This window comes from Eschrichtius robustus, chromosome 10 (genome assembly GCF_028021215.1).
Source record: "Eschrichtius robustus isolate mEscRob2 chromosome 10, mEscRob2.pri, whole genome shotgun sequence".
Classification (NCBI taxonomy): domain Eukaryota; kingdom Metazoa; phylum Chordata; class Mammalia; order Artiodactyla; family Eschrichtiidae; genus Eschrichtius; species Eschrichtius robustus.
This window is the reverse complement of record NC_090833.1, coordinates 23,999,350-24,024,581: the sequence shown is the minus strand read 5'-3', so window position 1 is coordinate 24,024,581 and position 25,232 is coordinate 23,999,350. Positions and strand designations below refer to the sequence as shown.

The 25,232-nt window shown below is 49.4% G+C and overlaps 1 protein-coding gene across 3 annotated transcripts in view; it reads right to left on the bottom strand.

Moving 5' to 3' along the window:
• Nucleotides 1-18,540, bottom strand: part of PTPN3 (protein tyrosine phosphatase non-receptor type 3) — a 109,251-nt gene extending 90,711 nt beyond the window's left edge. For 2 of the 3 annotated variants that reach the window (XM_068552088.1, XM_068552090.1), the window contains exon 1: nucleotides 18,448-18,540. The gene's annotated coding sequence lies outside the window, so the exon portion shown is untranslated. Of the gene's footprint in view, nucleotides 1-493; nucleotides 519-18,447 lie in introns of those variants that run through there. The other variant, XM_068552089.1, reaches the window with a different exon arrangement.
• Nucleotides 18,541-25,232: the final 6,692 nt, after the last annotated feature.

Genomic DNA, 25,232 nt, shown 5'->3' with positions numbered 1-25,232 from the left:
AACCATACTAAGAACTAAATACGTATCAACAATTGCACTTACATACTCTTACTAGTTCAACTAAAACAATCCAAGATCTAACCAGTGCACTTAGCTGAGGACAGAGCAGAGGGTCTCAGCCCTGGAAAGCTCAATACGCCCTTACCAGTTTCCTAGTTCAAGTCCTTCATCGCACAGAGGAGGAAACCAAAGGGCTGACGGAGCCAGTGACTTCCCAAAGCCTGGGCTTCCACTCCCAGAGCTTTCCCACCAAACACAGGCCTGAGTGATCACCCACCGGAAATCCAAGAAAGGCACCAGGTTAGCCTCAACTGCTCCAGATGGTCCTCTGGCTCCAAAACCTGCCCATGGAAAAATGAACTCCGGGTCCTGGATCTCATTCTGCTACACGAGGGCCCCCTCCCTGTCCACCTCCCGCAGCACCTCACCTGCTCACTCTGCTCCAGCCACACTGCCCCTGCCCTGTACCCAGTTGTTACAAGCTCGTTCCCACCTCAGGTGTTCGCAGTTGCTGTTCCCTCTGCTTGGAACTCTCTTCTCTCAGACATCCTCCACCTTAGAGCGAGCCAGGTGTCTTATCAGTGAGGCCGTCCAGATCTCTCCTCTCACTGCACCCTTCTCCTTAGCGTTCATCACTGCTAGACATATCAAATATGTTCACTGACTGTTTCCTCCCAACTCCCATGTCCCTACCTCCCGCTAGAATGGAAGTTCCTTAAGGGCAGGGACTTTGTTGTGAACTGCTGTGCCCCTAGCGCCTGGAGCAGTGCCTAGCAAGCCTGAGTATCTGCGAATGACATGGATAAAGGGACAAAATGAGGAATATCACACTCAGTCCTTCCATGTCCCTAAGCGTTACAGTGGGGAAGGCAGGCAGCTCCAGACTCGCACGTGAGCACCGCCTGAACCCTGCGGCCACACAGCGCTGCCTGTCCCGGGCTCCTGGGCAGGCAGAGCTGGGACATCATGTGCCATCAAACTTCCCACACGTCCCAGCCAAGCCCAAGATGCCGGCAGCCGCTACTGTGCTGACCTGGCCACAGAAAATGGAGTCTCTCCCCACAGGCACTTAATAAATGCTTGTGAAATACACACACACACACGCACTGAGTGAACAGCTAGTGTGCACAAGGCTGACACCTGCACTCCTAGAAGGCTCGTGTCAGCACTCCTAACAGCGTATCATTCCAACAATGCTGGGAGGTGGTTTGACCAGTAATTCCATTTCTAGGAACCTACTGTCAGGATACATCCATACATGAAAGTTTTATTTGCAAAGATCTTCCTCCCAGAGACATAACATTGAAAATTACACCAAAAAGCCAATTTCCAAGCTTAGAGGGCCAGTTAAGTAAATCATAAAATAGCCACGGATGTCCATGAAGACTTCATAATGACATGGAAAACATTAGAATATTAAGGAAAAAAGGCTGGTTATAAAATTGTACCTACAGTGTGACCACAACTATAAGTCATTGTATAAAGTATGAAGGAACTCACAAGACCGTGAAAATTGTTAGTTTGTCTATTCTTTCAAATTTTCTGTAGTGCCTAAGTTTTCTATGAGCAAGAATGAGCTCAAAAATCAAACTGATAGAACTTAAAATGTTGTCACCTGATACCTCATTCGAGCCGAGGGTGTGTAACTGCTTAAACCTCCGCCCTCCGTGACACCTGGTCACCTCCTCGCCCCTTTCTGCCTTCACCTGACCCTGCTTCTTCCTCTTCCTCCTGCTTGCCCCCAGCGCCTGGTACCGGCAGCCCTCCCCACCCTGCCACAGCCCTGGCCCTGCTGCCATACCTGTCACTCCTTCCCCAGAAACCCCGCTCCCAGGCTGGGCTGCCCCACCTGACACTCCCCTGGCCCACGGACCCACGTTGTAGCCTGACTCCTCTGCCTCCCAGTTGTGTGACTGTGGGCAAGTTGCTGAACCTCTCTGAGACTCCATTTCCTTCTCAGCAAAACAAGGGTGACCCCAACTCACAGGGGCCTCTGAGGACCCCACCTCACAGGGCATCTGAGGTTCAGGGAGTTAGACCCCCGCCTCAGGGGGCCCCTCCTTCCACGGTTGAGGTTCAACATGCTAACAGCTGTGTCTCCAGCCCCTGCCACATGATGGGCCTCAACCTGCTGGCTCCACCCAGCCTTGGGAAGCACTGCTTATGGCTCACCGATGCACAGGGAGAAATTTCTTAATCCTCAATTTGCATAAATCTGGACACCTGCCCTCTCCTGAAGGAAGCGGAAAAGCAGGTTTGCTCTGGGATCCTGGATCAAACCAGTGGTTTCTTGGCTGAAATTCCCATCCTCCCGTTGAAGCCTCCACCACTCCAGAAAACTCACAGCCCAACTCTCACAACGGATGCCCAAATCCAAATCCCCGGCACTCATACTTTCTGAGTCCCTGTTCTATCTTCCGGAGACGGTCCTGGCATTTTTAGTTGAGGTCCTGCTGACTGCTTACACCATCTTCTCCCATCCACACCCCCACTCTCCCAGGCACCTGACTCAGGACTTCGTTCCCCCGCTCTTTCAGACACAAGGCTTTATGTGTTCTTCCTGCGTGAACACTCTGAGCTCACCCCCTATGACGCCACAGACATTTAATGAGCCCCAGCTGTGGCCAGGCTCCACAGCAGGTGCTGGGGCTCAGAGGTGAGGAAGAGGCTGTCTCAGTCAGAGAGAGATGCACGAATAATCAAATAGTCACCTTGCAGCGTGGGGAGTGCTTCTGTGGAGTCAGGTGTGTGCCACTGGCTGCTGGGGCTTTGTCTAGGGTGTGACCACAGCTCATTCTCCAGCCCATGCAAACAGCTTTTAAGGGGATTCTAATGGCAAAACTACACCTTGAAGGATGGAGTATCAAACGGCAAAATCAACTCACCTAACACTTATCCCCAAACCTGCAGGGGCCCCCGCTGCCCCTTGCCCATCACCCTCCACACCCCAGACACCTGGGTGCCTGTGCTCCACGGGGCTGGGTAGAAGGCCACGCAGCTGAGCTTATTTTGCTTCTTCCATATGCTCCTCTCCATGAGCCTCGCCACCACGTGTCATATTCCTGACCAATGCCACTCACGGTGTGGTGTCCAGACTGGCGGCACTGTTATCAACCCAGGTGCCATTAGGAATGCGCAATCTCACGCCCGGCCCCGGGCCTACGGTATCTGAATCTGCTCGTGTGCACATTAAAGTCTGAGAGGCCCTGCTCGCCGACCCATTTCAAGTCCCCCAGGCCTTCAGCTTCCTCCTTTCACCCTGTTGCCAGCTGCCATCTCTTGGTGTCTTCAACATCCACGCAATGAGCTGACACGCCACCCCCAGGGCGTCCACCCCACAGTGGCACCACTCTGGCCCCACCCTGCCCAGGGCAGCGTGCACGGGTCACAGCCCTCTCCGTCTGAGAGCGGGGCTCCACCTGGGGACAAGTGTCACGCTACGGTCCTTCTGACAAGCTCACTGAGAGGGACAGATGGCAGGTAGTGACGGACCGCCAGTACTTCCTGAGTAATCATCATGTGCCACTGGGAGAAGCCCTTGTCATCCTGGAATCTTCACCCAGCCTTTTGAGGCGGGGATACTTGTCATCCCCACTGTGGAAATGAGGACATCAAAACGTCAGGAGGCTCGCTGGGGTCACAGAGTTAGTGAGAGGGGGTCCGGAGACAGCCCCAGCTTACAACCTGCACCAAGAGATAACAGTGCGCACCACAGGACTCAGGAGGAGGTGGTACACCTGCATTTTAACTGGGGACAGTCCTTCGGCCAGACCTAGAAACGAGGGGGAAAGTCACAGAACAAGTGGGAGAGGCAAGCGGGGGCCAGATCATGAAGCCCTTCAACGATGGACTAAATTGCTGAGACTAATGGGACAGCAGGAGCGGTGAAGCTTTTGGAGCAGGCTGGCCCCCAACGGCTACCCTCTTCCCTGACATCTACCCCATCCCCTCACTCACGAACCTGATCCTTCACCACGTGAGACATGCTTCTCCAACCCTCCTGAAGCAGCCAATGCAGTCAGAGCCCCCCAGGTTTGCTCGGCTCCATTGCCCGCCCTCCCCTCCCCTCGCCTCCCCTCCCTTCCCCTCCCCTCCCCTCTCCAGGAGGAAGCCCATCACCAGGGGACACCTCCACCAGCAGTTTTCTCCCAAGCGGCTCCTCCACAGCAAAACCCTATTAAAATCATGAAACAGGCCTCAACAAGGCCCAGCTGCCAAGAACCCTTTCCCTCCCCTCCTTTGACGGGGCTCCCTTCCAAGCCCAGTCTTCCGACATCAAATCACCAGTTTCCACCATCATCTCCAAGAGGAGGGCCGAGACTTGCCTCCTTACCCTTCAGCCCACATCCTGAGGAGGCAGCAGGGCCCTGGGGATGGAGCTGAGAAAGAGAAGGCCTCTGCCCTGGGGATGCTCACAAGGGGCAGCCCGACCCTGAATATGTACCCCTTTAATGGGGAAACATTCTTAACCCCCCCATACATTCATTCACCTGGACCTATATGGTAACTCTTAAGAAACTAAAGCCTTTCTTAGTCTTTGAAAACGTCTTTTAGTAGCAAATAATCACTGCAACAAGGGAATCTGCCTTATGATCAAAAAAATGTAAGATTAACTTTGTATAAAACAGAAAACGTTAAAATTACAACACAAAAATTTTAAATTCCTGCATTATTTATAGACTAAAAACACTTTGTGATACACACTTTATTTGTGATACACAGATCTATTCTGGAGTCCAGCTACTCAACATGTGGTCTCTGGCCACAGTCTCAACACCACCTGGGGGCCTGTTAGGGATGCAGAAGGCAGGGCCCACCCCCCAGGCCCCTTGAATCAGAATCTGCATGTTAGCACTAAAGCTTGGGAAGCCCTGGCTTGGAGCATATCGCCAGCAGGGTTAGGGGGAGAGACAGGGGAAAGCAAGGCCGGATGGAGCCAGGTGACATGGGACCCGCAGAGAAGAGGTGATCTTAGTGCTTCTGCAGGGAACACTTTCTGGCAACAACATGAAGCAGGTATAAATGTTAGGGACCCATTGGGGAGAGAGGCAAAGTGGAGGCAAATGGGAGAAGTGTGTGAACCCACCCAGTTTTAGTGGCGGGGAAGGAAGGGCAGGTTGGAGGAGGGGCTGAGGTGTGATGGGAGGGACTTGTCCAGTGCAGCTGTAGGGGCAGTGAAGGGAGACCCTGGGGTTTCTCAGCTGGAAGACACGTCACTTACAGAGAGAACATTTTTAAGGAGGAAGGTGCAGAGCTCTGCTTTGGACATGCACATGCAGAAGAGGGACCTGGGGACACTCAGGGGGACATGTTCAGATGTGATACACACAGAGATGACCAGGCTGGAACAGACCTGTGAGCCCCTGATGATGGGATCAGGTGTGCTCACCCAGGAAGGCCTGCAGGACGACAAAGCAGAGGGAAAGGAGCCAGAGAGCAGAGGATGAGCCAGGGTGGGTGGGGAGGCAGGAGGGCAGCTGCATCACAGAAGCCCCAGCAGGAGGGCATCGGCACAAAGACCAAATGGTCTGAGTGACCAAATGCCACTGATCTTGACAAGTGAGCGGTTCCTGGCCATCACAGCAAGGGTAGTGTTGCTCAAGGGGCAGGTGGGGAAGCCTGGGGACGATGGGCTGGGGGATGCAGGCGATAAGATAAAGCTGAGACTGCTAGATAAATAAATGCCTAAACATCTCACCTGAGGTTGCAAGCCCCCTTTAATCAGAATTGTGTCCTTCGGTACACCCATGTTCATAGAAGCACTACTTGCAATAGCCAAAAGGTGGAAGCAACCTAGGCGTCCATTGACACATGACTGAATAACAAAATGTGGTACGTACGTTCAATGGAGCATTACTCAGCCTTAAAAAGGAAGAAAATTCTGACACATGTGACAACATGGATGAACCTGGAGGACATTATGCTAAATGAAATAAGCCAGTCACAAAAGGGCAAGTACTGCATGATGCCAGTTATATGAGGTACCTAGAGTAGACAAAATCATAGAGACAGAAAGTAGAGGGTGGTTGCCAGGGATGGGGTGGGGGTTCGGGGAGGGAATGGAGAGTTAGTATGCAATGGGTAGGGTTTCAGTTTTGTAAGATGAAGAGAGTTCTGTGGATGCATGGTGGTGATGGTAGCACAGAGATGTGACTGTGCTTAATGCCACTGAACTGTATATACACTTAAAAATGGTTAAAATGGTAAATTTTATGTTATGTGTATTTTACCACAAATAAAAAAATATGTCTCTCTGGGATTTCCCTGGTGGTGCAGTGGTTAAGAATCCACCTGCCAATGCAGGGGACACGGGTTCGATCCCTGGTCTGGGAAGATCCCACATGCTGCAGAGCAACTAAGCCCTTGAGCCACAACTACTGAAGCCCACGTGCCCTAGAGCCCGCGCACCACAACTACTGAGCCTGCGTGCCACAACTACTGAGCACACATGCCACAACTACTGAAGCCCGCATGCATAGAGCCTGTGCTCCACAACAAGAGAAGCCACCACATGAGGAGCTCGCCCACTGCAACGAAGAGTAGCCCCCGCTCACCGCAACTAGAGAAAGCCCACGCCCAGCAGCAAAGACCCGATGCAGCCAAAACAAAAAAAAAACAACAACAAAAAAACCCTTAAAAAAACCGTCTTTCAGCATAGGTATAGAAAACCTGAACTCCTGGAATTGAATAGCATGTCTATGTCAAGAGAGGTGAGAGCCAATCTTTTTCTGCAACTGTAAACTATTCCGCCAACAGGCTTGGCAGTGAAAGGAAGGGAGTGATGGGGCGGTGACCTAATGGTAAGGCCGGCCTGGGAGAAGGCTTTTCTTTTTTTTTTTTCAGGTGATGGGATGACAGTCTTCAACTGGAAGTGGAGAGGTAAGCCAGAGCCAGAGACACTCATTTCTCAAACTGGAAGAAAGGAAGAAAGAGAAAATGAAGGAGGGAGGGGGAAAGGCGAGGAAGCTCCCTCCAGACGGCCCTGAGCATCTCAGGGCCACAGGTGGTGGGGTCATCTGGAGAGGGGAGGGCAACAGGTAGGAGACCCAGAGAGGGTGGAGAAGTTAGGCTGGCTGACATGGGAGCAACAGGGGAGGATGGAGGGCTGGTTGGGCAGCAAGGAGGGCCCAGCTGGCTGTAAAGCACAGAGCACACCATCTGGAACTATCACTAAGCCTGGGGCAGCGGTCCTCAAAGGATGGTCCCTGGTCTCTGGACCAGCAGCATCACCGAGGAACTTGTTAGAAATGCAAATTATGGGACTTCCCTGGCAGTCCAGTGGTTAAGACTCCGAGCTTCCACTGCAGGGGGCACAGGTCCGATCCCTGGTCGGGGAGCTAAAATCCCACATGCCACATGGCCTGGCCAAAAATTAAAAAAAAAAAAAAGTGCTAAAAAAAAAAAAAAGAAATGCAAATTCTGAGGCCTCACCTGAGTCTGATTCAGACCCACTGACTCAGAAACTCTGGGGGTGGGGCATAGCAGCTTGTGTTTTAAAAGGCGATTCTGATGCGCTAAAGTTTGAGAAACACTAGTACAGAATACAGAAACTCAATGGAAGGTATATGTCATCTTCTTACATAAAAACGAAGAAAACAATCAGCCTAGCAGGGCTTCCCTGGTGGTGCAGTGGTTAAGAATCCACCTGCCAATGCATGGGACACGGGTTCGAGCCCTGGTCCAGGAAGATCCCACATGCCGAGGAACAACTAAGCCCGTTGCACAACTACTGAGCCTGTGCTCTAGAGCCCGCGAGCCACAGCTACTGAGCCCGCATGCCACAACTACTGAAGCCCGCATGCCTAGAGCCCGAGATCCACAACAAGAGAAGCCACTGCAATGAGAAGCCCGAGCACAGCAACGAACACTCAATGCAGCCAAAAATAAATTAATTAAAAAAAAAAATCAGCCTAGCAACTTCTACATAAAAGAGCAAGAAATGCACAACTATTAATACTTTGATGCCAATACAGCTTATTTCTACAGTTAAGACAAATGCCAAAAGATGTTAACAAAATGATAGAAATATACAGTCTATTTAATAAACTTCCTTAGATGAGATCTAGAAAACACACCCAAGATCTGGGGGCTGGAAACTGTATGATGCAGGTACCAGTCCCTGCTCTGTGACTATCTGTGTGCCCTGAGCATGCCTCAGTTTCCCCATCTGTAAAGAGAGGGAGCTGGAAAAGGTTCTTCTGAGGTCCTTTCCAGTTCAGACACGGTGTGACCCTCTCTGTCCTGTAAAAGGTGACCTCAAACTCAATGCTTTTACATAGCTATGCCTGGGTGGGGTGGGGGAGAACATTTTTAACCAGTAAACATAATATCGCAGTTAACCAGAAAAATTTCCAAAGTTCAGTAAGTGCTAGTATCTTGCATTCTAATAACTAGAAAATCTCATTAACTGGCTTTTCCCTTAAAGCCGCCAATGCCTGGAGTTATAAAAACACTATACTGCACTGGACCATGTTCTTGAAGTCCACAAGACTAGGATGCCCCAGAAAATCTCTATACCTTCACATTTTCACCCTATAAAACAGGCATACCTCGGAGATACTGTGGGTTCCGTTCCAGAACACCGCAATAAAGCAAATACTGCAATAAAGCGAGTCACACAAATTTTTTGGTTTCCCAGTGCATACAAAAGTTATGTTTACACTATACTGTAGTTTATTTTATTTTATTTTTTTTAATTAATTAATTAATTTATTTATTTATGGCTGTGTTGGGTCTTCGTTTCTGTGTGAGGGCTTTCTCTAGTTGCGGCAAGTGGGGGCCACTCTTCATCACGGTGCGCGGGACTCTCACTATCGTGGTCTCTCCCCTTGCGGAGCACAGGCTCCAGATGCGCAGGCTCAGCAATTGTGGCTCACGGGCCTAGTCGCTCCGCAGCATGTGGGATCTTCCCAGACCAGGGCTTGAACCCGTGTCCCCTGCATTGGCAGGCAGATTCTCAACCACTGTGCCACCAGGGAAGCCCTATACTGTAGTTTATTAAGTGTATAACAGCATTATGTCTAAAAAACAATATACATACATTAATTAAACATACTTTATTGCTAAAAAATGCTAACCATCATTTGAGACTTCAGTGCCTCATTATCTTTTGCCAGTAGAGTGTTTGAAATATTGCGAGAATTACCAAAAGGTGACACAGAGACCCGAAGTGAGCAAATGATGTTGGAAAACTGGCACCGAAAGACCTGATTGATGCAGGGTTGCCACAAACCTTCAATGTAAAAAACACAGTACCTGCGAAGCCCAATACAATGAGGTATGCCTACACTTTTTAATCCAGGAAGGCAGAGTTCGTGTTTTTTGCTAGGCAGAAAATGAGTTAAGGAACTGGGCTAATCAGACACCAGTGCCCGCCCCCGTGACCGAGTGTCAGGCATTTAATACTGCAACTCTAGGCTTCCTGATAAATGACCCTGTATTGGCCTTGTTACCAGACTCCCTCGATGCTGGTTTCCTGGCTGGTCTCTCTGCATCCAAGTCCTTCTCTGCACCTTCTAGTCATTCAATGCCCATCCTCTTGTGCCTGGGTCCCCAATGCCAGCTGCTTCTGTGCCTCTGCCAAAGACCGGCGACTCGGTTCTGATCTCAGAACTAGGGCTGGAAGAGGAACCTGGGTGTCTGCGCACGAAAGACAGGTGGAAGTGTGAGCACTGAGGGGGCCGGGTGGGAAAGATGAGGTCTAGGGAAACTCTGGTCTCCAGCCATACCTCACTTACACACCCTGGCTCTTAAGTTCCATTAAAACTGGGTCAGTAGGAAGCACAGCTGGCTTGTTTTCCCCCCTGTGCATGTATCACAAACCCCACCCGCCTCCTCCATCCAGCCTGGGTTTGGAAGTGATGTTCCAGGCTCTCTCAGTCCCCGTGGCAGGAAGGAACAGGTGAGGGGAGGGCTGAAACAAGGTGGATGTAGCAGGAGAAAGGCTGGGAGGGGCACACCAAGGGAGGTGCGGCCACAGAGAGGACCAAAACCACTAATATGGGCCTGCAGGTAATGCCAGGGAGGTGAGTTTTGCTTTGTCCACGCAGAAAATTCCTACTGCTAGAGGGTTTTCTAGGCTGATCCCCAGGCACTGATCTCCAACTTCAAAGTCACATTTGGGTAGAGTGACCACATATCCTGATTTGTCCAGGAGAGCCCCAGTTGAAGTTACTTGATTAGATGCAATTATTAACAGCCCCCCATTTATTCTCAAAATGTTCTGGTTTGGATTAGAAATTCTAGTTACCTTATTCTTGGGCCCCTAGGCCTGGGAAGTCAGAGCTGCAGTTGGAGAAGGCACTCAGTGTCGGGAGGGACGTGCAGGCTGAGCCTTGCCCCTCACCAAGTGTTCTGTTCCCCCCCCTAGCGTCCCTGCCAAGCCATGGCCCGGCGTCCGCCTGTATTCCTGCAGAGACAGCAGGCTCACTATCCCTGGAGGAAGCCTCGCTTTTGGGGGGAAAGCTGTGTTATTAAAAAAGAATATCAGGATAGATGAATGAACAAAGAAGATGTGGTGTATATACACAACGGAATATTACTCAGCCATAAAAAAGACTAAAATCTTGCCACTTGTGGGAACATGGATCTAGAGGACGGGTCCCCAACCCCCGGGCTGCAGACCGGTACTGGGCCGCGGCCTGTTAGGAACCAGGCCGCACAGACGTGAGCGGCGAGCGAGCGAAGCTTCATCTGCCGCTCCCCATCGCTCCCATTACTGCCTGAACTGTCCCCCCGCCCACCCCCCCCCAGCCGTCCATGGAAAAACTGTCTTCCACGGAACTGGTCCCTGGTGCCAAAAAGCTTGGGGACCGCTGATCTAGAGGGTATTATGCTAAGTGAGGTAAGCCAGACAGAGAAAGACAAATACTGTATGACTTCACTTACATGTGAAATCTAAAAAACAAAAGAACAAATGAAACAAAACAGAAATAGACTCATAGATACAGAGGACAAACAGATGGTTGCAGGGGGCGGGGGGATGGGTTGGGCAAACTAGGTGAAGGGATTAAGAAGTACAAACTTCCAGTTATAAAATACATAAGCCACAGGGATGTAATATACAGCTTAAGGAATATAGACCACACTACTGTAATAACTTTGTATGGGGACAGATGGTTACTAGACTTATCGTGGTGATCATTTCATAATGTAGGCAAATGTTGAATCACTATGTTGTTCACCTGAAACTGACATAATATTGTATGTCAACTACACTTCCATTAAAAAATAAATGCATAAAAATAAAAGTAGCAAGATTCAAATCTATATACAGCAAGATGGCAACTAAATAACAACATCCTGGGCTTCCCTGGTGGCACAGGGATTAAGAATCCGCCTGCCAATGCAGGGGACACAGGTTCGAGGCCTGGGCCGGGAAGACCCCACATGGCGCGGAGCAACTAAGCCTGTGCGCCACAACTACTGAGCCTGCGCTCTAGAGCCCGCAAGCCACAACTACTGAAGCCCGCGCACCTAGAGCCTGTGCTCCCCAACGAGAAGCCACTGCAACGAGAAGCCCGCGCACCGCAACGAGAAGCCTGCGCACCGCAACGAAGAGTAGCCCCCGCTCGCCGCAACTAGAGAAAGCCTGTGCCCAGCAACAAAGACCCAACGCAGCCAAAAATAAATTTAAAAAAACAAAAAAACCCACAACATCCTTCTGCTGAAAGGAGTGGGAGTGGGGGAGACTAGACAACCTGCTGACTTTTTTCATTCACCAAATGTTAACTGAGTGCATTTGATGTTTCAGTGGCATTGAAGACACATGGTGGGTTAAAACAGACTGAAACTGAGGAGCATTCTACCAAATAACTGGCCTGTATTCTCCAAAAATGTCAAGGTCATAAAGGACAAAGAAAGCCTGAGGAACTGCTCTAATTTAAAGGAGACTGAAGAGACATAACCACATGCAACACACGATCTGGGATTCTCTTTGCCACAAAGGACACTACCAAGACAACCGGCAAAGCCTGTAGGTCTGTAGATTAGATAACAGTACTGTATCAATACTGATTTCTTGTTTAAAAAGTGTACCATAGTTATACAGGAGAATGTCATTGGTTTTAGGAAATACACTGAAGTATTTAGGGGGAAAGGAAGAGTCTATAAATGATCCTCAAATGGTTTAGGAAAAAAATGTATACCTAGAGAGAAGAATAAAATAAATGTGATAAAACGGTAACATTTGAGGAATCTGGGTGAAGGGTATACGGGAGTTCTCTGTTCTATTCTTGGAACTTCTCTGTAAGTCTGAATTAGGTCAAAATAAAAAGTTAAAAGAAAAAAAATAAGTCTCAAAGAAAGTGTGTGTGTGGTGTGTGCATGTGTGTTTAAAGGAAGAGAGACCCTGATTTCACAGAGCTCACAGTGTAGCTGGGGAGACAGGTACTAATACAAATATTACACTAATTAAGCACAAAATTGCAACTGTGAAAAGTGCTGTAAAAGGAGAGAGACCTGGTGGCCAGAATGTGAGCGTTTACAGCAGGCAGTTTTACCCACAGCAGGAAGGCGAGGGGAGGCATCTACAATCATGGAGCCAAGGCCCAAAGAATGAGTTAACTGGGGAGGAGGGGAGGAAGGTTCCAGGTTCTCACTGGCCCTGTGAGCAGAGAAAGCATGGGGACCAAAGCATGTACACCAGGGCCTGCAGGAGATGCCAACATTAGTTTTGTCTTTTATTCTAAAAGCAAAAGGAAGCAGTTCTGAAAGACCCCCTTGGCTGCAGCAGAGAACAGGCTGGCGTGTGGAGTCCTCCATGGTGGTGATGGTGGTGGGAGAGCTGTTTCCAGGAAGAACACCATGCATGATTTTTCCATTGCTTCCTGACACCTTAATTTTCTACAGCAACCATGTATGAATTTGATAACCAGACCTGGGGAGGGAACTCGGGGGGGGAGCAAAGCGAGCAAGACCTGAGCTAAGGCTGTCATTATCTCCACTCCAGGCCCACCAGTGGTTCGGGTCAAGGGACGGCTGCCAGAGCTGGTTGCTACCTCTCCCACCAAGACCCTCAGGTCTAGACCGAGGCTGACTCACCTGAGGGAAGTAGCGTGCAGGGGCCAGGTCTTCACACCCCTCTCTCTAAGTCAGACCAGTGCCTTTCGTCAACACAGCATCCAGCTGGCCACGGCCCCTTTCTGGTCCTGGATCCTGCCCCTTGGAACGTCCCTCTAGCCCTGTGAGCCGGGCCCTCAGCCCTGCCCTGGGAGCAGGCCATCACTTGCGATGGCCACTCTCAGCATCGAAGGCTAAACAAGGCGCTTGTCTGTGGGTCAGCGGCACGAACACAAAGGGAGGGAACCCTTTTCTGTGCCAAGTTCTACCTGAGTGGGTTTTCGGTCATTAGCTCCTTTAACATGGTCAATTTAATGGAAACAGGTTCTATTATTATCCTCCTTTTACAGTCAAGCATTTCCCTGGGGACAGACTTGAGTTCAAACCCTGGCTGTCCTCGTAGAGCAGTACGCCCTTTCAGGAGTCATTTCATCTCGCTGAGCCTCAGTTTCCTCATCCCATCTGTAAACTGGGGCTGGTAAGTACTAGCAAGATTCTGGGGCTAGAAGGTACTATTTATTCCATTTTGAGGCTCCAAGAGGCTCAGTACAGAAAATTCAAACTACACATTGCTTAACTATTTACTAAAAGCTTATGTATCCCGACAGTAAATCACGGGACCTGAATTTTCCAGGACTATCCCAATTTCAAATGCTCTGTCCTAACTTTCCACATAAACCATCAAAATGTCTCAAAAATTCCACTCTCAGTATCCAAACAACACCTCCCAGGCCTCCTCTTGCACAAAGACACAGCACAAACATTCTTTCTCAGACTACAGATCCCAGTCTTTGGTTCAGAAAATGTAGTCAGTGGAGCCCTGCTGGACCCCTGAAGGAAACGGGGTCAGGGAGAAAAATCCGGGGCAGTCAGCACTCCATCACGACTCTCAGACTTGGCTGCTTCCTGGCACATCGATGTAAACCGCAGCCAGGAGAAGCTGTACCATGATGAGAGCGTCATCCACAGAGGGACACAGACCGGGGACATGAGCTCTGCCCCCACCTACCTACCCAGTGGCCAGTACTCAGGGAAGCAGCACGGCCAGAGAGTTGCTACAAAGATTAAAAGAGTGATTAATATTTGGAAAGCACTCAGAACATTGCCTGGCAGCTAGTAAGTGCCATATCAGTGTTTAATAACTAAAACCAGCGGTATCCCTGGCAGGGGGTGCTCACGCCTCAGAGACAGCACAGAGACATCGCTCCTATGCAGGACAAACAAGGAGAATGGACACATACCCTGGGTTGAGTGAGGCCAGGCCCCTGTACAGAGATGGGGGGATACCCTAACTATAGGAGGTGGGTCCTGCATTAGCCAAGATCAGGAGGCTGGGGCTGGGAAGAGTCACCATTCCTGAAATACAAGAGGTCTCTTCATGCCTCTGAGTCTTTGCATCTGCCGTTCTGTCTGCCCCCTGAATACCATCTTTTTCTACCTTCAAGGCTGAATTCAAATGCCAACTACTCCCTATGGTGGTCCCCAATGCCCGTCAGAATGAATGGCTCTCTCCACTGGGGTCTCTTGCATCTAGCTTTATCCTCTTTTAAAGCAGTTATCAGACAGATAGATAGATAGCACATGCATGTCCACATGCATATACACACTCACACAGAAATGTCACAATGTCACTGTCTTCCCAACTCCACCATGAATCCTTCCAAGACGGGTTCAGCTTTCATCTCTGTAACCCTAGGGCCTGACACATAGTATAGGCTCAATAAAGGTCTGAATTTGCTGTTACATCTGTGCTCACAGCTGATCTTCCCCTGGAGGCAGAAGGCTATTACAGGTGCATCATATGGAGATGCAAGATCTCTGGGTCTCGGAACCCATGACCAGATCAGATTTCAGCCAGGGACCTACCAAGCACTCCCTTTTAGTTCCCCCTCAGGCAGATGAAAGGAGACGCCTGTGAGATCAGAGTCTGCAGTTGCCAGGACCCAGACCTGGGCAGAGTGGACACTGACCTGGTCCGATCTTGTCTCTATTAGAGTTGGTCAGAAGAGCCCAGGCTTGGGCTTCCCTGGTGGCGCAGTGGTTGAGAATCTGCCTGCCAATGCAGGGGACACGGGTTCGAGCCCTGGTCTGGGAAGATCCCACATGCCGCGGGGCAACTAGGTCCGTGAGCCACAACTACTGAGCCTGCGGATCTGGAGCCTGTGCTCCGCAACAAGAGAGGCCACAATAGTGAGAGGCCCGCGCACCGTGATGAAGAGTGGCCCCCACTTGCCGCAACTAGAGAAAACCCTAGCACAGAAACGAAGACCCAACATAGCAATCAATCAATCAATCAATCAATAAATAAACCTTTAAAAAAAAGAAGAGCCCAGGCTTGGGAAGCTACACCAGCTGGCTGCCCCACACTCCCAGCCTGTCAACGCCAGGGGATTGCCCTCGGCATTCCAGCCCCTGCGAAGAGATGAAGAGGGTGGCCCTGCTTTCCAGGACCATTGCCTGAAGGAAGGAAGGTGAGCACTTGGGATTACGGTCAACAGGCACTTACCTAAGGAGAGAGGGAAGGACCACACATCGCAGGTTCCCCCCATCCCCCAACATGCCACAAACCCTGAGGTTGGTGGGGGGTGGGTAGGGTGCCTTGTCTTCCTGTTCCCTCCAATCCCCAAAGTCCTCTGGTAGATTATGTCCATCCTAGAAAATGGAATTCCTCGTGTGCCTGGACCCGAGGCTCAGAAGGTCCCAGTTCGTCCCTCTAGCTCCTGGTCCCACACTACCTTTGCTAGCTGAGTTTCCTCAACTGTAAGAGGAGAGAGGGAGCACACTGAAATTAAACAATGCATGCAGAACCTCCCAGATCACAGTCAACAATCAAGGAGTTGGTCTCAATCCCCTGAGACCAATTACCAGCTTGAAACCCCAACTTCTTTCAGAGATAAGACACATCTCTGACCAGGTTCCTGGCACTTGAATGGGAATGTTACAAGCCACCAGAATACCTTCTCTATGATAAAATGTGGAAATGGAGGGCTCAAAAAAAGGATGGTGAAGCAGTCTGGGATCCTGAATTGGACTCTGTGTTAACTTAGGTTCTTTCTCCCGCCCCAAGCTGTCCCTGACCTTGGCCTCCTGTGTGTCTGGCCTGGCCAAGACCTGCCCTCTCCTTGAGGAGAAGTTCCCCAGGCACCCCGGGGTTCACTGGAGTCCACTGGCCCACTCTGCATCCCCACCCAGCACTGCATCTGCCATGTAGAAGCAGCTCAATAAATGCTTGCTGAATGGAATGCCTCAGCCACTCCAGCCACTCTGAGATGCCTTCAGTAACCTGACCTTTTACATTCCAGCTAATGTCTAATTTGCATATACGAGTTGGTTTTAGGAGACAGCAAATCACCAGAGACAAGGCAGGATCAATACAGAGTATTAGGCACGTTTTATTCTACTCTAATTCTCTGCAAATTGGTATTCCATCAACTGTATGCAGGATTTATGGGAGCTTATTATAAACTAGAATATTTAACTAGAATGACCTACTCTCCGTCAGAAAATAGCTTGCTGTTGTTAATTTTCAACTAGCCAGAAAGGTTTCCAGCTTCCAATCTACTTTACATCTTGCCTTAATCATCAGGAACGCCATCTATTTGAAAGTCTCAATACAATAAAGAGCAGCCTGATGCAGAAGAAAAACACCTGTCCGTGGAACCAGACGACATGAGTTATATCCCAGCTACACCACATACTGTGTAATTGACTGCTCAAAGCCTCAGTTTCCTCACCTGTAAAATGGGAATCACACCAGCCTCACGGGGGGAGTTGTAAAAATTAAATGAGTTGATGCACGTGGATGTACTCTGTGCAGTTCTACAAGTCTATACAAAGGTTGGTTATTATAGTAAAAACATAAAACGAACTTCTCAAACAACTCAGATAGGCTGATGACAGAAAGCAGGGTGGTTCTAAAGGGGGGAGAAAGGGAAAATTTGTGCCCTGCCCCCGCACAGGGAGGGACGTCTGGAAGCATTTTTGATTGGCACAACTGAGGGAAAGGGATTGCTACCGGAATCTACTAGGTAGAGACCAAAGATGCTGCTAAACATCCTACAATGCTAGAAAAGGCCCCACAACAAAGCATTATTGAACCCCAAATGTTAACATTGCCAAAGTTAAGAAACGCTAATTTAAATTATCACTGAAAGCTGGGTTTGGGAGCTTTTTAGAGCAGAAATCTTCCTAACTAGGCTTTACTTTCAAAGCATCATCTGCTTAAACACTTGCGAGATGGATCATCTTGCAAAACAGCTCTTTTGTAAGTCAAGCTGAACTGCCAACTTCTGGAGTTTCTGAATGTATAAAACTGCTTTTAAAGAAGGTGCTCTCCGATTACAATTCAGCTAAATTGTTTTTCCAAAGATTTCAGTAGAAGTTCTCCTGGGCACAGGACAGGGTCTGTCAATCTGGCACTAGGCCCTGAAGATGCTTTTGTAATTCCAATTTCCTGGTGAAATGGGAGCCACGAGGGTCTCTAAACGAGTTAAATTCCCATCATGCCAACTGCTTCCTTGCTTTGGCCGGGCACGGTGCCCAACACCTCCACATAATTTATCCCACTTAATCCACCCAACAACCCAGTGAGGTGGGCATTATTACCGGCTGTTTGCAGGGGAGGAAAATGAAGATCAGAGAGGTTAGACAACTCGCCCCAAGGTCACCAGCTGGCCAAGGGGGAGCCCAACCTGAACGGAGGTCTCCAGTTTCCGAGTCACAAGCTCTTTCCCACCTCGGAAAACCCAGGTGTCAACTAGTCTCAACTTCCCATGAATTTTTAAGGCAACCGCAACTTCTCAGTAAGTTCAGGTTGCTGAAAACGGGAATTTCCGGGGGACTGGGCGCTCTCACATACACTCCCCCACTGCAGCTGTCTCACCGCAGGTACCTGATAAATCATTCCATATCACCCGTGGAACGGGGAGGATTTATTGGCGCTGGAGTTCGTGCCAGGCCCAGGAAATGCCATCTTTGAAAGCCGAGAGGCGAATTCGCCCTGGGAGCCAAGAAGGTCTGGCCGCCGCGCTTGGCTGGCTCCACGCGGGCTGTGCAACCCCTCGGCGGCCGGGGCAGGGGCCGCGGTCACGGCGGCGCTGGGCCCTCCCGGATCGCCGGCCGCTGGGCCCTCCCGGATCGCCGGGACCCAGCCCCACCCGGCCCGGCCTGCTCCCTCCCGCCCGCGCCCCACCAGGTGAGCGCGGCCAGGGCGCCCCCTCCCCGCCCCGACGAGGCGCCGGGAACCCGGGGCCGCCGCGTCCGCCAGCCCGCCCGCGCGTTCGCCGCGCGCCTGGGGAAGCGTGGGGGCGGGGCAGCGCCCAGCGCGACCCCGGCCCCCGGTGGCCCCGCGCCCTGCCCCCAGCCCGCCGGGGTCGCGCCGGCCCGTACCTGCAGCATCTGGGGGCGCGGGGCGCCCAGGTAGGTCGCGCGTGCGGGCGGCGCAGAAGCTCGCTCGCGGCGCGACCTGGCCGCCGTCTGAGCATGCCCAGTGCCGCCCGCGGGCGGCTCCCGCCGGCCCGGCTGGCCGCGACGGGCCCGCGCGCCGGGCGGGGGGCGGGCTCCCGGAACGCCCTGCGGGACGCCCCCGCCCTCACCCGAGGCCGGTGTGCTCGGACGCGTCTCCCAGGGCCACCAGGGCTCTCTTGCCGAGTTCCGTGCAGGCCGGTGTCCCCTCGCGCATGCACGCAGGCATTCGTTCCATTACCATTTATTGGGCACCTACTGTGTGCCCAGCCCTAAGTGATTTTATGCCTAGGGATGTCGAGCAGCCGGCGCTAAACAAATCTTTGACTTAAGGAGAAGTCTTGCCGAGCTGGGGTCCTGCTGACTCCCAGTGCAGTGCCCATCCCGTTCCACTAGAAACTTCCTGGCTTGAACTTTCTTCCCAAGACTTACCTGATCTGGCTCCTGCATTCCTGCAGCCCCATGAGCACCTTTCTGTCCATCAAACACTCAGAACTTGTCTAGCCTCAGGACATTTACACATGCCTTTCCTCCTCTGTGTGGGACGTCTTTGCCCAGCTATTCCCGTGGCTGGAACCTTCTCATTGTACGTAGGTCCTCCTTCTCTGAGGCCTTCCCTGACCACCTTACTAAGTTAGCCCTCTGTTCCATGTCCTCACTTTATTTTCTTCACATTTATCACTATCCATTAATTCATTCAACAAATAATTATTGATCACTTACTCTGATTCTTCACGTGCGGTGAATAGACAGAAATCCTGTCCCTTGCCGGAGTTTGGCGGAAGAGAGGCAGGCGATAGACAAGTAGTAGAAGGTGATATGCTTTACGAGAGGGAAAGAAACTTGGGGTGGAGGGAGTGCAGTTTTCAATGAGGTGGTCAGACATTTCAGCCAAGCAGATAAACTGGGGAGAGCATTTCTGGCAGAGGGATCAGCCAGTGCAGACACTAAGGCCCAGGACTGCTTAGGAAATAGCAAGCAGGGCAAAGAAGCAGGAGATGAGGTCGGTAACTGCCTTTTCCCCTGACTTGCTTACTTCTTACTGTGTATTCACCTCTGGAATTTTAGCTCTGGGGCTGTAGCCCTGCCCGTCTTCACTACATTGTCCCAGTCCCTACGACAGCACCTGGCACACAGTAGGTGCTCAAAAACAGTTTGTTGAATGAATATGTGAATGAAAGGATGGAGTGACGGCTGTAATCATCCTGTCCGGACCAGATGCCTGAGGGTCCAGGGGCCCTGTGGGCCTAGGGCCACTCGGCGGCAGCCGGCAGCACCTGGTGCTTCAGTTCGGTCCCTGCCCCGGAGTTGCGCCCCTGCGCAGGGCGCCGCCCGAGCGTCTTGTCCGGGGAATTTCAACTGAGCCAGGGAGTCCCAGGAACAGGACCCGCCCGGCCCCGCCCCCCGCCATCCGCCCCCGGACCTCCGGTCGCCAGCAAAACCTGGAGTTGCAGCGCCCTCCCGGCACCATTGGGACGGCGGGGAGCGCACTGGGCATGCTCAGAGCCGGGCGGGGCCCGAGCGCCCGGGAGGCGGAGCCTCCTGGCAGGGCGAGCGACACCTCCCGCAGAGCTCAGCTGGACCCTCAGCCACTCGGTTCCCGCCCTCAGTTAGGGTGGGGTCTGGGGGCATTTTTTTTTTTTTTTTCAAAGCCCAGTGGGAAAGCTGGGAATTCAGAATCCGCGAAAGACGTTCTCCGTCCTCTCCCAGCCGCTGTGTGACCTGGGGTAAGAACCTTACCCCAAATGATATGAATACCTACCTCTGTGCTTCAAATAATATGAATACCTACCGCTTCGGTCTGGGCGCTGTGTGGGGAATGAATGAAATCAAGAACGTGAGCGGGTTTAGTCCACTTTAAAGATCCATTTTTTGAGTGCCTACCTCAGTTATCGGTCATCCTCCTACCAGTTTGTCAAGTGCTGAGATGAGGAAACCGAGGTTAATAGACATGAGGATTCTTGGAGTTGTCCCAATTTGCCTTCCACTAGAAACTAGGCTGAAGCTACCTCTTCCTTCTCCACAGTAAACAGTCATTAGCTTATACAGTGCTCAAATTCGAGCTAAAAAATATCTATACACCTAAGGAAAAAGGCCTAAATATTTTTTAAATCGTGCATTTCAACTCACCATAGCAGAAACAGGAACAAAAGGAAAGAATATTCCCCAAATAAATGTTCACAAATAGAGGAATGATTAATTAGATTATGGTATATTTGTTGAAATAATAACTATTTTACACTAAACTAGACCGTGCTGCAACAGGAGGAAACTTCCAGTACAATGTTAGGTGAAGAAAAGCTGAAAATACAAATACCCTATGTAATGGAAATATGGGAAAATGTAAATAGTCTGATTTTGGGGGGTAGTGAGGTTGGTTTTTCTTTTTAAGTTTATCTATTACTGTCCCAATGTTGTGTTTGCAATGTTAAACATTTAAAAGATCAAATCAAAAATTCTTGAAGTTTTGTGTGTCTAATAATAACAATAATAACTGCTATTATCAAGCTCACGTGTGATCAATATTTTACACATATTCTGTCTTTACTCCATACAGTCATTCTGCAGAGTGGGTGTTTTTAGGTCAGTTTTACAGAAAAGGAAGCAATCTAGGAGCCTTTCACAACTAGTAAGAGGCAGGGTCAGGATTTGAATGCAAGTTGGACTGACCTCAAAGCCAGGGTCAATATTTATAATATTGCCTCTCTGCTTGCCATGTATCGATCGTAAGAGAGACCGCATATTTCATTTTTTGTGTCTTTTTGCCTTATTTCCTCTAACCCTTTGATATGTTTATACGCTGTAGATTACCTTTAAATGTTCTGGTCTCCTGTTACTGTTTTATTCTTGGGGCCAAAATGTTAAAGTTCATCCTTTTAAACTGTTGCACCTGGAGTGACATGATGTTATTATCAGCAATGACAGTTGACCTTATAAGCTCCCAAACCTTATGCAAATGGGACTTTCGGATGGACATATAATCTTCTTAGTCTATGTGGTTGAACCCAGCCAGATGTAGAGCAAATAGAGACCCCGTGAGGAACAGGGCTATCCCAAGTCTCAGATAATGAGGACCCACATAGATTACTGTCCCTGGGCAATCATTTTGGAGGCAGAATCACAACATAAAGGGACCACATGGTCCATGGACTCCTCAGGACTCTGCTGTGATGAAAAAGTACAGACTTGATAGTCTGATGATGTTTGCAGAGAGAAAGCCAGGGCCCTAAAAGCAGCCCTCCTACTGCTGGTAAGCTAAAAAAAGTCAGCTCTCTCTTTCAATCATGCTGGTAGACTGTACCTGGCCCAGAAACCACTAAACAAACAACAGGAAACACAAAAAGCCAAAGAGAGTCATTTCATTGGAGAGGAAGACATACCACAAACCCAATATGCATCACTGGTAAGGAACGAATTCATTTAAGAGGAACAAGATGAATGACCGGACACAGTTACTAGCAGCATTCCCAGAAGCTGCCATTTGGGCAGAAAATCTGGTGCCAGGTACTGCACCCAGGCAATTGGCTGGGGGCATTTATAGGACGAGTTTCCTGGAAGAATCACTGCGATTGTCATTCATGTCAAGACTCAGGAAGCCTGGGCACCACGTGGACCGTTTTCAATGATTTATGAGGCAGGGCTCCCAGCTGAGATGCTAATGCTCATCAATTATTTGTGCTGTTAACGCAAGCTCACAAATACATGGGCAAGTGGTGCTGTTATAATGACAAGTGAAAAGAATAGGATGTAAAATTATACACACAGTATGGCTTCAACTGTGTGAATGACTAGGGTATACCATATAAAATCGCCATTTCCTAGGTCAACAACGGTTGAATATCGGTAACTTCCTATATTTCATCTTAATACATACACATAGAAAAAGGACTAGGAAGAAATGCACCAAAATATTAATGGTGGCGGCTGTGTCTGAGTATTGCATTTATAAGCAGAGAAACAAAATACAGAAGGTATCTTTTACAAATCAGGGGAATTTCAAGTCTTTGGGCATCTATTTCTTTGTATGTCTTTAGAGGTCCCTAAATCTTGTTTTACGGTAAGTGTGTTTCTTTTATTATCAGGAAAAATGAAACAAACTTGAAAGTTGGCAAGCCAAAGAAAGCGAGGCAAAGAGAGGGAAAATGACACTCAAACTGGGCGAAAACACGAGAGGTTCCTTTCACGGAGGCCTGTCTGTGCTTGTCCAGCGGTGGCAGATCGCGACAGGCTGTCTGTCCCTGGCCCAGGAGGGAGGGAGAGGAAGTGGTCAAGTCAGGAGCCTGTAGAGACGTGTTAGTCTGACTTGGGACCCCTTATCCCCTCAGCTTGCATTCTTGGAATTCTTGGACCACATAGATCTCACTTTGAGAAACACAAATTTTTAAGTGTAAAGTTTTAGCCATTAAAAAATGTCTTTCCATTGCAAATCATCACTGCCAAAAGAGGAGTTTTGTCTGGAAAACCGATGAACAAATTGAGCATAAATACAAGAACAGAGATGAGGTGAATGTTGTTAATTCATTCATTCCTTCATCAAATATTTATTAAACACCTACTGTGTGTCAGGCACTGCTCTAAGTGCCTGGGAGACATCAGTGAACAAAACAACCATTTCTGCTCTTGTGGGCATGCATGCTAACAGGGCAAGCCAGACAATGAACAACACACATTATGAATAAGTGAATGTTGTTGTATGTGAAGAGACCAGGGGTAAGGGTGATAGGCAGAGGGATGGAGGTGGGGTGAGTGCGGAATTGCAATTTGAAATAGGACTGAGAAATTTAATCACTTAAGCAAAGACCTGAAGGAGATGAGGGAATTATTCATGCAGCTATCTGAGGGAAGAACCTTCTGGGCAGAGAGAATAACAGTAGAAAGGCCCTTAAGGGAGCACGTCTACAGTAAGGAGGCTGGTGGGGCAAGGGGCAAGCTGCAGGAGATGAAGCCAAAGAGGTACCAGGGGCCAGAACCTGAGGGCCCTCCCCTTGTCACCCCCAGGAAGGACTCAGTCTTTCAGTCTGAGCCAGATGGAAGCCAAATATGCTTGTCAACACACCAAAAGTTAAATGCTGTCCCTTTAAATTGTCCCTTTGAATATGGGAACTGAATTCATGTAGCAGCCCTCCACTGTAAGGGAGTCAGCCACAGGATCCAGATTATGCATATATTTTTAATATTATCATCAAAATGGAAAGGTAACATTCAACCATTATCTCAGAGGGTTTTCAGACCTCCAAGAATACATGAGCGAACCCTCAGGGATACATAGACCTGAGTTATAAAAACACTCTTCTTGTGCACATGCTGTAGATATGCCAGAGGACCAAAAGGACCATAATAGCCCCATGGACCACCACATAGATTTGCTGCTGCACGTAAAATGGAAATGTTAGTCTAGGGACTTTGAGATCGGACTCTGAAGTGGAGAGAAATGCAGAGAGTGAAAGTTGGCGTCCTGAGCTGTGGCTGATAGTATTTAAGCAATGGCCTTCCTTGAAAGGAGTGGTGTCATCTTACAAAACCCAGAGAGAATGGGTTTGTCAAGTCTCCCAACCACACCTTGAAGGTTCAAGTGCCCGAGAACAGAAGGAGAAAGAGAAAAACACCCAGGCAATGTAGAAGAGTCCACACACAGGTCATGGCTTTAAAAAATCGGCAATGATAAAGGAAACACTCAGGGTTTCCTTAACAGACGATTCAAGGGAAAGGAGTCAGGAACAATACTGAAGGCAGCATTTTAAAAGTTTGATCCAGGAACCATATATCAAGTTCACCTTGGGAGAAGGAGTCCTTGTGAAAAAGCAGACTCCTGGCTTCAGGTCAGACCTTCTGAATCTCTGATTGCGGAACCCAGGGACCTGCATTTTATAATTAACTGTAAGAATCTTATGTACACTGAAGTTTTATAACTTCTGTCCTACAGCCTCCAATGTGTGCACACCAAGAACATAGTGTGAGTAATAAACGAAAAGGATGGGAAATTTTACTAAGAGATGATCTTGTAGGTATCACTGATGCTTTGATGAATGGGACTAAGGACCAGAGCATCAGCTTCTTAAAGGAGGTGCATGTGTAGAGGGGCAGAAGGGGAGGGAAAGAGATGTGGAGAGAGAGCATTCCCTTCAGGCAAATATGGACCCCCTAATAGAGAGCTCTCAGGCTCTCTGCTCTTGACCTTGGATCTCTGACTGCATCCATCTAACCATGCTCTCCTGGGGCCAAGAACAAGCTAACCATGGGACTGGAAGGAGGCAGTAATGGTGGCAGTCATAGTGGTGCTTAGAGGAGTGGACCTTAAAATAAACACATTGAAGTATGTAGAGTACACACCAAACTGAAACAAGGAAGGTCGTTACCTCCCGAAGAGGAATTGGACAAGTGGGGCAAGAGAGGGACGGGTGTTTACTTTTTACTATAAACATTTGTGTACCTTCTGAATTATCTACTGTGGGACATATAACTTATTTCAAAGTAAACCAGTTCTCTCTGGAAAATAATAATGATGTATGCACAATATATTTTAAAAATTGTTTTACATTTTTGACTCCCTCTAAATTTTGCTAACGAAGCACAGAGCATAGGTTACTTGACAAGTCAAGGCTGTAAGTATGACCAGGGCCTGACAATGTATAGCTTGCTCAAAAGAAACAGCCGTTAAGTCAGGAACTCTTACTCCTTTTTTGGAAATGCATGTGGCTGAGGAATGGAAC